Source organism: Saccopteryx bilineata, chromosome 6 (assembly GCF_036850765.1).
Source record: "Saccopteryx bilineata isolate mSacBil1 chromosome 6, mSacBil1_pri_phased_curated, whole genome shotgun sequence".
Taxonomy (NCBI): Eukaryota; Metazoa; Chordata; class Mammalia; order Chiroptera; family Emballonuridae; genus Saccopteryx; species Saccopteryx bilineata.
Genome location: NC_089495.1, coordinates 163,288,158 through 163,301,283, shown reverse-complemented (window position 1 = coordinate 163,301,283; position 13,126 = coordinate 163,288,158). Strand labels below are relative to the sequence as shown.

The 13,126-nt window shown below is 47.1% G+C and overlaps 1 long non-coding RNA gene across 1 annotated transcript; it reads left to right on the top strand.

The window, feature by feature from the left end:
* The first annotated feature begins 296 nt into the window (after nucleotides 1-296).
* LOC136309009 (uncharacterized) lies at nucleotides 297-6,653 on the top strand. Its single transcript, XR_010726211.1, has 4 exons — nucleotides 297-435; nucleotides 895-1,039; nucleotides 2,249-2,355; nucleotides 6,434-6,653. It is a non-coding gene; the product is annotated as an uncharacterized lncRNA (long non-coding RNA).
* Nucleotides 6,654-13,126: the final 6,473 nt, after the last annotated feature.

Below are 13,126 nucleotides of genomic sequence, written 5' to 3'. Positions count from 1 at the left end.
GCAAGCCCGGGGGGAAGGCGTTAGCGTTCGCGTTCGCTCGCCACGCGCCCCGCCCCATCTCCGCCCTCCCGCCGCCACCCATTCCCCAGGCCCCTTCCGGGGCCCGCGGGTTCCCAGCTCCAGTCTCCTCCCGAGACAAGAGGGCCGCGGAGGAGGAGGGAAGTGGCCAGGGGAGGGCTGCTGGGGTGCGGGGCGGAGCGGGTCGGGCCCTGGCGGGGCTGCGGGGCGGCCCGCTTGCCTGCGCTGTCTGCGCGCTCGTGCTGACTCCGGGCGCCAGCCGTTTTGGTTTCAGTTTGTGTGTCAAGTTCTGATAGCTGCGCCCAGCCGCCGGGCCACGTGTGTCCCGGACGCAGGCTGGGCCGGGCGCCCAGGACCTTTGGCCCGAAGGAAGAAGCGCTCACAGAACAGAAGCGACTGATGTAGCAAAGTGCACAGGTGGGTGCAAGGACCAAAGTCAGGTCGGTTCACATCTCAGGCTCAAGTCAAAGTACGGCTCCCTTGGTGTGTCCTTGAGAGAGAACCCCCCTCAACCGTCAGGCCGGTCTGTACCCCCTAACACACATTCACAAGTAGCCCCGCGGGGTAAATGGTCTGACCCACGGGTCGGGAGGCTGTGGGGACCTGGGATCCAATGTTTTTATCACCGAACTGCCGCCTCAGCCCCGGAAGGTGTCGTCTTTTGGGGGGTGGGGAGGTATGGGGAGGAGAAAAGTGTGACAGAAGCAACCGCCACACTAACTTCCATTGGTTTGGAACTGTGTAACGCGTGTGTGTGTGTGTGGGGGGGGTCTCTGATTGCCTCAGCGTCTGACCTGGGTTCAAACCCTGGATTTTCTAGCTCTGTGACCTTTGACAAGTTCCTAAACTTCTCTGTGCCTCGTTTTACTTTTGTAGAAAATGGCAGTAATAACTCTCTCCCCTGCTGTAGTAAAGGATGAATGGCATGTGTGTGAAGCCTCAGGGCCAATAGGAACCCCCAATTTGAGATGCGTTGAAGGAAACTATTCAATATAAACGTGGAACAGCAGCACCTTTCCAGGTAAACAGCTCTGCTCCCACTCCAGAGAGACATTTTGGGTTTCAGCTCTGGGGAAAGGAAGTCTTGAAAGTGGAAAAGGAAAGTGCCTCCCAGGGTCACAGGAGAGCTGACTTACTTAGACAGAAGTCCCTACCCAGGTCTCTGATTGGTTCATCTCATGCAAACAGGACTCCAAATTCTCCTCTCTAATTAGTTGGTTAAGATGCCAGTGGGGATATAGCCATGCAGCTCTAGTTGGATGGGGAAAGTCTCAGTCCTATTGGTTAAAATAGGACTCCAGGAAGTATTCTGTAAGAGGCTGGCTCCATGGCAGGAACCCAGTGAGGGCAGGTGGTGCTGTACAGAGGCAGTTAGTTCAGTGCAGGCTTCTCCCTGAAGTGTCATTTGCATGAGACACCCCTGTATAGAAATGGCTGCTAGGCTCTGTGTTTGTTTGTGCCCAGTTAGCCATCATGAGCCCTTTTTAGTAGGTATCTACTTTTTCAGGCCCACACCTGGAATCAACACAGAGAGAACCTAATAGCATAGGCAGTGTTTTTGTTGTTTAGTCAGGAAGCTATTTCAACACTTAAGAAGCAAACACATAACAAAAAAGGTAAGCACATGGGAAAGGGGATTTTTGAAAACTGGTTGCTTGAGTTCTTTGGGTTTGGGAACGATTCTGCCCTCTTAGCTGTGAGATGAGCAGAGATAGAGTCCCTGCCATTCCAGGGAGCTTCTGCCACCAGTTAGTCCCAAACCATGTCAAATACGAGCTTCCTGCCAGAGAAGAGAGGATTTGAAGGCTGGAGAATCAGTGATAATGTGCTGTGGACTGTAAATGGCAAAAAGCCTTTGTAGATTCGAGGCTTAGCAAAAGGCTAAGTTCTCCCCCCACCAGCTCCATATTGGCTATGATGCTGAGTATTTGCACCCACTTCACTCTCTTGCTTAAGTTGCTGGAAGCAATTTACATGCCCTTCCTCTTACTCTTTGTTCAGATGTTGGTTGATTTCACTTATGCATGGTGGGGGGATTCCTGTTTATGCCTTGGGAGAGTTCCTGTTTTAGCCTGGATGTGTAACTTTGTATCAAGGACTTCCTTGATTTGCATAAGCAAACTGGGGCTATGGGGCGCTTGGATATTGCCATCAGCATTTGAAGAGTCCTCCCGGGCCCATCCTTTTTTTTCTTAATAAGTATGTTTCCTTAATTCTGCACCATTATTAGGAGCTGCGCAGGTCCGCGGCAAGTGGCGCCTGAACAGAGACTTGAGTACGAGGAAACTAAAACTGGAGGCAGGTGACGGAACTCCCCAAGTGAAGTGTGCACAATAGGTAAAGAAAGTTTTGGGGGAAAGTATAAACGGGAGTAAAAAATTATGGGACAGGGTCAAAAATAAGGGACCTTTTTGTAGAAATGTTTTCGTATGAGGACAAATCATTGTCTGAAGAGAATCAGGGTGAGCTGGAAACAGAGGGATGTGAATACGAGGGTAACTTGGAGTCTGAGGATGACTCGGGGGATAAGAAAATTCACGGCTATGGCTGCCTTAGCAGCGGGGCCTCCGCTGCCCTCAGCTCCTTCCTACATTCAACGCTCTGCTCCTCCGTTCCCTTATCGGGCTGATTCCGGAGTCTATAGCTCAAAATCTGGGAAATCCCCTCTCCAACAATCTATAGACCAGGCTCGAAATATAGGGGAAACAATAAATGGCTTTACCCGTTTTCCTGTTGTAGAAAGACAGGATGATACAGGGAGACTAGTGCGGGAACATGAACCTGTACCTTTTAGAACTCTGAAAGAGCTTAAACTTGCTTGTGTTCAGTATGGGCCTACTGCCCCTTTTACACTTGGTTTATTAGATACTATTAGTGCACAGGCTCTTCCCCCAAATGACTGGAAGGAGATTGCTCATGCTTATCTCTCTGGGGTGATTATTTGCTGTGGAAGTCAGACTTTCATGAAAAGGCTGTTGAGCAGGATGAGAAAAATCAGGAAGAGGAGGTTGCTGTTACTGTAGATATGTTAACTGGAGAAGGACAGTATGCCCATATGGCAACTCAATTAGAGTATCAACTAACTTCTTTTTTTTTTTTTTTGCATTTTTCTGAAGCTGGAAACAGGGAGAGACAGTCAGACAGACTCCCGCATGCGCCCGACCGGGATCCACCCGGCACGCCCACCAGGGGGCGACACTCTGCCCACCAGGGGGCGATGCTCTGCCCATCCTGGGCGTCGCCATGTTGCGACCAGAGCCACTCCAGCGCCTGGGGCAGAGGCCAAGGAGCCATTCCCAGCGCCCAGGCCATCTTTGCTCCAATGGAGCCTTGGCTGCGGGAGGGGAAGAGAGAGACAGAGAGGAAGGTGCGGCGGAGGGGTGGAGAAGCAAATGGGCGCTTCTCCTGTGTGCCCTGGCCAGGAATCGAACCCGGGTCCTCCGCACGCTAGGCCGACGCTCTACCGCTGAGCCAACCAGCCAGGGCTCAACTAACTTCTTATAAAATAATTAATCAGATAGCCACACAGGCATGGAGATGCCTGCCTATTCCAGGGACCAAAACGGAAGAATCTGGTAAAATTAGGCAGGGTGCATGCAGATGAGCGATTTCAAGAATTTGTCTCATGGCTAATTCCAGCAGTCAAAAGAATAGTAGGGGATAAAAATGTGGGAAAGATTTTAATAAAACAATTAGCCTATGAAAATGCTAATTCTGCTTGTCAGGCTGCACTTCGACCTCACCGCAAGAAGAGAGATATAGAGGACTATATCAGAATATGCGCCGATGTTGGGCCTTCATACATGCAAGGTCTTGCTTTGCCACAGACGATAAGGCAAGATTTCCTGGATGATACTTTGATAAAGGGCAGAACAAGCAAAAGAAGGAAGGTCAGGGAAGTACTTCTGCCCATGGAAATTGTTTTTAATGCGGGGGTTCAGGGCATTTTGCTAGAAACTGCCCTGCTTCCCCCGGATATTGGTCTCGGCGTCTCCTTCAAGGACAGCCAGCCCTTAAGGCTCCGGACCTCTGCCCACGTTGTAGAAAAGGGAAACATTGGAAGAATAAGTGGAGGACTAAATGTACTACCGGAGGGCAGGGAAACGGACAGTGGGGCCCTCCCTGGCCCCATCAAACAATAGGGGCGAAGTCGGTGTTTCCTCAGCAAACTCTGATTCCAGCAGGCCAAACATTGCCCAGCTATCCCGGGCAACAACAGGCAGTGCAGGACTGGACCTCAGTCCCACCTCCCAACTCGTATTAACTTCAGAGATAAGACCTCAAGCTATACCCACTGGAATTTTTGAGCCACTTCCCAGTAACACAGTAGGACTCTTGTTAGGCAGAAGTAGTTTAACTATGAGAGAATTTTTTGTTCTTCCTGGAGTAATAGACTCAGATTATACAGGGGAAATTAAAATAATGGCTCACACTCTGAGGAATATAGTCACTATCTCCCCGACATGAAAATTGCTCAATTAATCCTTTTACCTCTTTTAAGACAAGGCCAAACCTTGCTAAAGGGACCCTGAGAAAATCAAAGATTTGGCTCCACTGATACTGCCTATTGGATTCAAAAAATAGGGCCCTGGCCGGTTGGCTCAGTGGTAGAGTGTCGGCCTGGCATGCAGAAGTCCTGAGTTCGATTCCCGACCAGGGCACACAGGAGAAGCGCCCATCTGCTTCTCCACCCCTCCCCCTCTCCTTCCTCTCTGTCTCTCTCTTCCCCTCCTGCAGCTGAGGCTCCATTGGAGCAAAGATGGCCCGGGTGCTGGGGATAGCTCCTTGGCCTCTGCCCCAGGTGCTAGAGTGGCTCTGGTCGCGACAGAGTGACACCCCGGAGGGGCAGAGCGTCGCCCCCTGGTGGGCAGAGTGTCACCCCTGGTAGGCGTGCCGGGTGGATCCCGGTCGGGCGCATGCTGGAGTCTGTCTGACTGTCTCTCCCCGTTTCCAGCTTCAGAAAAATAAATAAATAAATAAATAAATAAAAATGGGTCAGGAACGCCCTGAAATGGAACTAACAAAACAAGGGTGTAAATTTAAAGGACTTTTAGATACTGGGGCTGATGTATCTGTTATTGCTAAGCGACATTGGCCTCCTTCCTGGCCCACTCATGCAGCAGCCACAGAATTACAAGGTATAGGGCAGAGCAAATCCCCTCAACAAAGTTCTAGTTTTTTACAATGGGAAGATATTTAAGGTCATTCTGGACTTTTTCAGCCTTATGTGCTTGAAAAATATGGGGGCGTTGCTTGTCCTAATAGTTTAGTCAATACTCAAATGCTTGATCAGGGATTTTTTGCTCACTAAGGGACTAGGGAAAGAACAGCAGGGAATTTTCACCCCCATAGAAGTGGTACCCGATACCAGAAGGCATGGATTAGGATATCAAAATTTAGCATAGGGGCCTTGGTAGCCCCTGCTAACCCAATAATGCATTGTGCAGACCCAGTTATTGGAAATCAGATAATCCTGTATGGGTAGACCAATGGCCCCTTTCACAGAAGAAACTTAGGGCAGCTGCTCAATTGGTCCAAGAACAGCTACAGCTTGGGCACATTGAACCATCTTATAGCCCATGGAATACACCTATATTTGTCATTAGAAAGAAATCAGGAAACTGGAGGCTATTACAAGATTGGAGAGCAATAAATAAGACTATGGAAATTATGGGTCCTCTCTAGCTAGGACTTCCTTCTCCTACTGCCATTCCATGGAATTTTCATCTTGTAATTGTTGACTTGAAAGATTGCTTTTTTACTACTCCTTTAAGCCCTCATGATTGCAAGTGTTTTGCATTCAGTGTTCCTTCACTTAATTTCCAGGCTCCCATGGAGTGATTGATACCAATGTAGAGTTTTGCCTCAAGGTATGGCTAACAGTTCCTATCTTGTGCCAAAAATATGTTGCTCAAGCTATCTCTCCAGTACAAAGGCAGCACCCTAAGGCATACATAATTCATTATATGGATGATATTCTTATTGCTCATCCAGATAAAGACACTGTGTTGACCATTTTGCAACAACTAGAATATTCTTTGAAAGAAACAGGACTTTATATAGCTCCTGAAAAGGTATAGCAATCTTTACCTTTTTCTTATTTAGGACAAATTATTGAAGGACAACAAATTCATCCACAAAAATTAGAAATCAGGACAGATCATTTGCAAACTTTAAACGATTTCCAGAAATTATTAGGAGATATTAATTGGCTTAAACCTTCCTTGAAATTAACTACTGGAGAACTGAAGCCGCTTTTTTATATTCTTAGAGGCTTGGCTGAACCAGCTTCTCCTCGGCTACTTACATCTATCTGCAGGACAGCAAGCTTTAAAGCTTGTAGAAAAAGCCTAGCAACAAGCACAACTGAAAAGCATAAATCCTGGTGTATATGTGCCCCATCTTCTTTTTACAGTGATTAAAAGCCTTTAGGCAAACTCTTGGCCAATATTCAGCTAGAAGAAATGATGACATCGGATCACTTACAGCAGAATGCTGGAATCTTGATAACATTATGCGGAGTGAAATAAGTGAATCAGAAAAAAACAAGAACTGCAGGATTCCATACATTGGTGGGACATAAAAACGAGACTAAGAGGCATGGACAGGAGTGGGTGGTTAGGAGGGGGGGAGGGAAGGAGGGGGAGGGGGAGGGGGAGCAGGAGGGGTACAAAGAAAACTGGATAGAGGGTGACGGAAGATGATCTCTCTTTGGGTGATGGGTATGCAACAGAACTAAATGATAAGATAACCTGGAAATGTTTTCTTTGAATATATGTACCCTGATTTATTGATGTCACCCCATTAAAATAAAAATTTATAAAAAAAATAAAAAAACATAAATCCTGAAGAATCAGTTGCCTTACTAATTTGTCCCTCAAGCTACACTCCAATGGGACTATTGTAGCAAGCTTCAGGTCCTATTGAATGGATTCATTTAGCTGTTACTCCTAAGAAAGTTTTATCTCCATATTTTGATCTTATTGCCTCCTTGATTATCAAGGGGCATAGGCGCTCTTACAGCTTATAGGTTTTGAGCCTCAAATTATTGTTGTTTCTTTTTTCAAACGATCAACAACAATGGCCTGGGAAACTTTCACTAAATGGCAAATTGCTTTTGCAAATTTTACAGGCCAAATTGATTCGCACTACCCAGCTGATAAAATAGTTACATTTGTATTTCCTAAGACAATTGTTAATGAGCCCATTCCTGAAGCACCTACAGTCTTTACTGATGGGTCCAGCTCAGGAATAGCAGGCTTAATAATCGATGGACAAGTTTTTACTGAAACAGTCGCTTTAACTAGAATTACATGCCATTATCATGGCTTTTCAGCATTTGCCATGTTCTTCCTTTAATCTGTATATAGACAGCAAATATTTACTTATGGTTTCCACTATAAAGACTGCTGTCTTAGGGACAACTACTGATGAGGAACTATTAAAGCAATTTCTCCTTCTTCAAAGACTTGTATGTTAACATAGAGCTCCATGTTTTATAGGACTTTCCTACTAAGTGTCGCAGCCTCTTGGCAAAGGCTGTTCCTGCTGTGTTCTGGAAGCAGATCTCCCTGAACTAGAAAAGGTGGAGCCACCCTGCCCCTACCCTAGCCGTGTCCACACAGCAGTGTCCTTTGGCACCTGGGTAATTCAAAGAGAGGAGCAGCTTATCCAAGCCATGCTGATCACGTTTTTCCCCAGGAAGCCCCCCTCAACCTTAACGTGAGCAGAGCCCTTCAATCCTGAAAGCTGAAGTTGGCAGATGCAGAAGTTAGGAAGGCCTAGGAGGTTTCCTGCAGGAACCTGGTGTCTCAGGCCTGGTGTTTAAGTTGGAGATAGTAGTATAGTCACGACTGCTGACCCTCACAATCCTTTTATTTATTTATTTATTTTTATTTTTTTTTACAGAGACAAAGAGTGAGTCAGAGAGAGGGATAGGCAGGGACAGACAGACAGGAACAGAGAGAGATGAGAAGCATCAATCATTAGTTTTTCATTGCACGTTGCAACACCCCAGTTGTTCATTGATTGTTCTCTCATTTGTGCTTTGACCGTGGGCCTTCAGCAGACTGAGCAAGGTTGCTGGAGCCAGCAATCTTGGGTTCAAGCTGGTGGGCTTTTGCTTAAACCAGATGAGCCGGCGCTCAAGCTGGCGACTCGGGGTCTCGAACCTGGGTCCTCTGCATCCCAGTCCGACGCTCTATCCACTGCACCACTGCCTGGTCAGGCTGACCCTCACAATCCTTAAAGATAGATGCTTTGATCATCACTTTACATATGAGAAAACAAGCACAGAGGATGCTCAATCAAGGCTACACAGCTAGCAAGTGGTAGAGCCTTAGCTTTCTGTTCCAGAGCTTATAGTTTTAGCTGCTTCAGATGGACAGCCCATCAATACCCATTTTGCGATTTGTCTTAGGTCCTACAACTGACATTACTCAGATTTGCAGGACTTGGGTGCCCCTAAGAAACAGGCTTTGTTCATAACGGATCCCCTGGGAGACCCACCTGCCCCCAGTCAGCAAGACCTAACATGAAGTCACCAAATCCATTCACGGTATTCAGGTGCATTCAAACAACCTGTAAAGCACTCTGCTTCCTCTTCACCACGTTATTCCTCTTCTCTTCATTCCCCCAGTTCCTCCTTTCAATAGCACACAAAGGGTGTGTGGAGACCCTCTGTGTACACAGCCCACAGGAGGCTGTCAACTCAACAAGGATGAACACAGCCCCTGAAATCAAGGTCATGATTGGGGGAGGAGTGTGGGGAGGAACAGAGAGGTGGACACCAGCTCAAATAACTGAAATGCAAAGCAAAAACTTCATAATCAGAATCTTGAAGGGGTTTGGAGGAAGGAGAGGCCCAATTGTCTGAGAGTCTGTGAGTAGCTTCAGAGAGTAAAGGGCTCACCTTCCCTGACAGTTCCCATAAACTAGTGGTAGTGATGACGGGGGGAGGCTATGTAATCTGCTTCAGCAGTGGGGGTTTCATGATTCCCATACAACTGAGGCAAAACCTTTGTCTCTGTCTTGTAAACTGCACACCAAGTGCCCAGGATGAGTGAGTTCACCACCAAAGAGCAGGAAGACACAGGAGGTGAAAACCAGGACCCACTCCAGGAAACAACAGGCTGTCAGCCAGGTGTCCTCCTGGGTTGGAGACTCCCATCTGAAGGCAGCACTCCATGTGGAGCAGCCAGACCTCATGGGGTTCGTTCTCCATCAGCTCTAGCAGCATACTAACTAAATTCCATCAAGCCAAATCCTGTTAACTCCTAATTCACTCTAACCCTCCATGAGTGTGCAAGGCTAGGGTGTCATTTACCCACAAACTCACAGAAAGGACTTTCACTTTTGGATTCACTTATGGCTTCCGTTAGATGCCCTCAGTTTACAGTGATCAAAAGAATCATCAGAGAAGACAATGGCATCTCCTGTGACTGCTAAACATTGACACCTGGAAGAACCAGTCCTGTAGGTGCCAGGTGCACTGGGCCAAGAAAAGCCAGGACCCCCATGCCCACACCCTGTTTCATGGCCTCCTGCATGGATCCTTTGCTGGGGCGACAGCACCTCCTGCCCCTGCCCTCACTCAAGGCCAGGCCAGCATTACTGGTATGATCACACAGACACATACAAGTCACTGCCTGGACAAGCTGTAAGTAGCTGCCATCACACGTGGCTCAAACCCTGTCTTTATAACCTGCGGAAGCTGAGTGGACAGAGCTCTGGACAGGGAGCCAGCAGACATGGACTAGAGTAGACTCTCGGTTCTGACCCAGCCTGCCACAGGACAAGTCCCCCAATATCTCCAAGCCTCAGTTTTTTTATCTGCATAATGAACGAATGTGAGCCAGATTTTTTTATCATTTCACTCTAAAATTCCAAGTGGTACTTTCATCCCAAAAAGGGTATGTCAGACTTAATATCCAAGTTCCTTCTGTTTCCCTAAATCACAGCTAATGCCAGTGTGGGCACTCCATGAACATGCGTAAGGCGGGTTTCGCTTTCGCTTTGGAGAACTGGAGCCCAATCCCCTCCCCCACTCCGTACTTTTCTTGGTTTTCAGTTCAGTAGACTGGCCCATCTCCCGGCTAGCCACTGTTTCTCACATGACTTCAGGGCCCAAGCCCACACAGTCCAGTGAGGAAGTCAGGAATACCCTCTGTGGTTTTCTCTGAAACCTGGCCCAACTAGAAGTAACGTAACCTCCTCCAAGATTCCAGTGCAACCAAGAATCAGGGTTTCGGGTACTTCTGGTCCAGTAGCTCCCAAGAGTGGCATCCAGTTCTGGTTTAGAAGGTTTTTTATTTTGACTTGCATAAAATAAAATATCAGAGGGGTGGGCAGCTAGGAAAGGCCCCTCAGCTAGCTCCTGGAATTTCCTTTCACTTGAGTTTGAATGAGGAGTCACAGTGTGGAGGTGAGAGGAGGATGCTTATACATCCGAGGGCAAATGGGAAGGGATGGCCAAGTCCAACTCCACTCAGAGAAGCAAAATCACAAGCCAAGACAGCGTCATCTTGAACAGCATGTGGATTTCCCACATGTGCCAGAAAGGCTCAGTGGCCACTTGTCCTCATGGTCCATCCTATGGGTTCATCCTCTGGCAAAAGTCTGTACAGTCCACTCATTCTGAGCCCAAGATCCCAGTGCCCACCAGCCGGCTGCCCTGACCCCTTCAAGGTCTCGGTCTAGCAGGTATCCTTGCTCGGATGCTTGCTTGACAGTGATCATTCTGGTTGCTTGGTTCCTCCAGAAGAGGCTATGAGGGAGTGAGGGGAACGGGGTGGGGGGCAGCCTTTGGACAGGTCTGAGCTGTCGGGCCCCTTTTCCTGCCCTCACTGTTGCCATTGCTGCCTGTGACCTTGGGAATAGTGAGCTCCCCACCCCCCCCCCCCAGCTTAGTTAACCCAAGAAGGCCAGTTTATCATATGGGTGTGACTTTGAGACAAAAGACCATAGTAAGGAAGGAGGTAGCCCACAAACAAGTGCTGACTGCCTGGAGGGACTTTGCTTTCTCTGAGGCCAGTTCTTGTGGGTCCCAAGGACATTAAATAGGTCATCCAAAAAACACTAGCCCTAACCAGATGGCTCAGTAGATAAAGTGTCAGCCGCGCATGCCAGGGGTCATAGATTTGGTTCCCAGTCAGGGCACATACGAGAAGCAATCAATGAGTGCACAACTAAGTGGAACAATGAGTTGATGCTTCTCTCTCTTTCCCTTTCTCTCTGTCTCTCAAATCAATGGAAAACTAAAAGAAAAAAAACCCATGTGGAGATTCAAAAGGATGTAAGCATGTATACTGATTGAGCAGGAAGTGAATAAATATTGATTGATCAAATGGAAAGATGAGTGGTAAAACACAAAATAAATCTAATGTTAATAAAATTTGTGTCACTGAATTTGAGAAAATTTAAAGTTGGCCAACACTGCCACCTGGCGAACTTAGTGTTGGCAATTTACAGAACAAGCTCACTGGAAGAGCACAGCACATTCTTTGCAATGTTGTCACCATCAAAGGAATCCAGGAGCATTTCCTGAACAATGAGGCACCTGGGGATAGTCTTGCTTTGTCTTTCTACTGAACAAATCAACAGTGATTGGTTAGCAGTCCTGGACTCAAGGGAGATGAATGATCTATTATAAGTAATAGAGTCAATCAAGGTATATAAAACATACCTTAGGTATATAAAATAACTGAAAAGATGAAAAGACTTATTTTAAAATCCGATACGTTGGGAAATGATAAGGCCCCTCTGTCTTAGTTCGGCCTGATATTAAAAATAAGTACCATAAACTGGATGGCTGAACCACAGAAATTTCTCACAGCTCTGGTGGCTGGGAAGCCCAAGATACGGCACTGGCAGCTTCAGTGTCAGGTGAGGACTCACTTCCCAGTTACTAGCAGTCTTTTCGTTGTGTCCTCAGATAGCAGAACAAGTGAGAGACCTGTCTGGAATCTTTTGTAAGGGATGCTAACCCCATTCAGGGGGCTCCACTCTCAGGATCTATCCCTTTCCAGAGACCCCACAGTAATGCCTCCTAATGCCATCTCTCTGAGGGTTAGGATCTCAACATACAACTTCTGAAGGACGTAGACATTCAGTCCATAACCCCTTGGCGTGAGGAGGATTTCTGGCAGCTGGGAGGCAAGCAGGTGGAATCAGAGGAACAAACAGCAGCCCAAAACACACAAGTTGGAAATGAGTTAGAGGAGCCCGATGTGAGCAGTGGGAAGATGCTCAGGTGTTTTGTTGGGAGTCACAAATATGGGCGTAGAGGAAAGTAAAACTATGCAAAAGTTTCTGCCTGGATGGGGGTACGGAATAAACACTGTAACTAGATGTTTATAGAAACATGCGGATATATGTGTCAAATTTATGGATAATTCTTAGAAAGCTGAAAATAGAGTTTGCAACTTCAAAGCCATTAGTGAGGGAAATGGGACAAATGTTGATTAAGTAAAAAAAAAAAATAGCTGAATGGGTGAGATGAGAGAGGGAGTGAGCACAGATGGTTAAGTTGAAAAATATAAAGTACGATCAAAGGATATATCCAAGCATCATATCAGTAATAGCTACAAATTAATCTAATTCCCCCATTAAATAGAAATTGTAATAGAATCAAAAGGATAGAACATTTGGAAAAGGATGCAGGACACAGTGTGGAGGGGAGAATTTTCCATGACATGACTGGGCCCTCAAGCTATATTAGTCCAGAACAGAGATTGCTTCCTGTAACTCCCCTGGGAGACTGTCTGATGGCAGTTGATACTTTCCTTCTGAGATAAACCAGTACCCGCTGTGTCCCAGGAGTGCTGGATCCTGACAGGGGGCAAGCATTTCCCCATACCAAGGACAGGTCACATCACAGCGCCCCTCTCCATCTTGCCTGTTCTGTAGAACTCTGGTGCCCGTCATGCAGCTTGGAGGATAGCCACTTTGTTTTGTAGCTGCTCAAGATGCACCTTGTACTGATATATGTTTCCTTTAATAAATTCTATTAATTGGCAGACTGGAGCGACAGCCTCTTCAGTCTTTCCTTGCTCTCTGCTTAAAAAGGTGTATTTTTGGCTCAGCGGTAGAGCGTCGGCCTGGTGTGCGG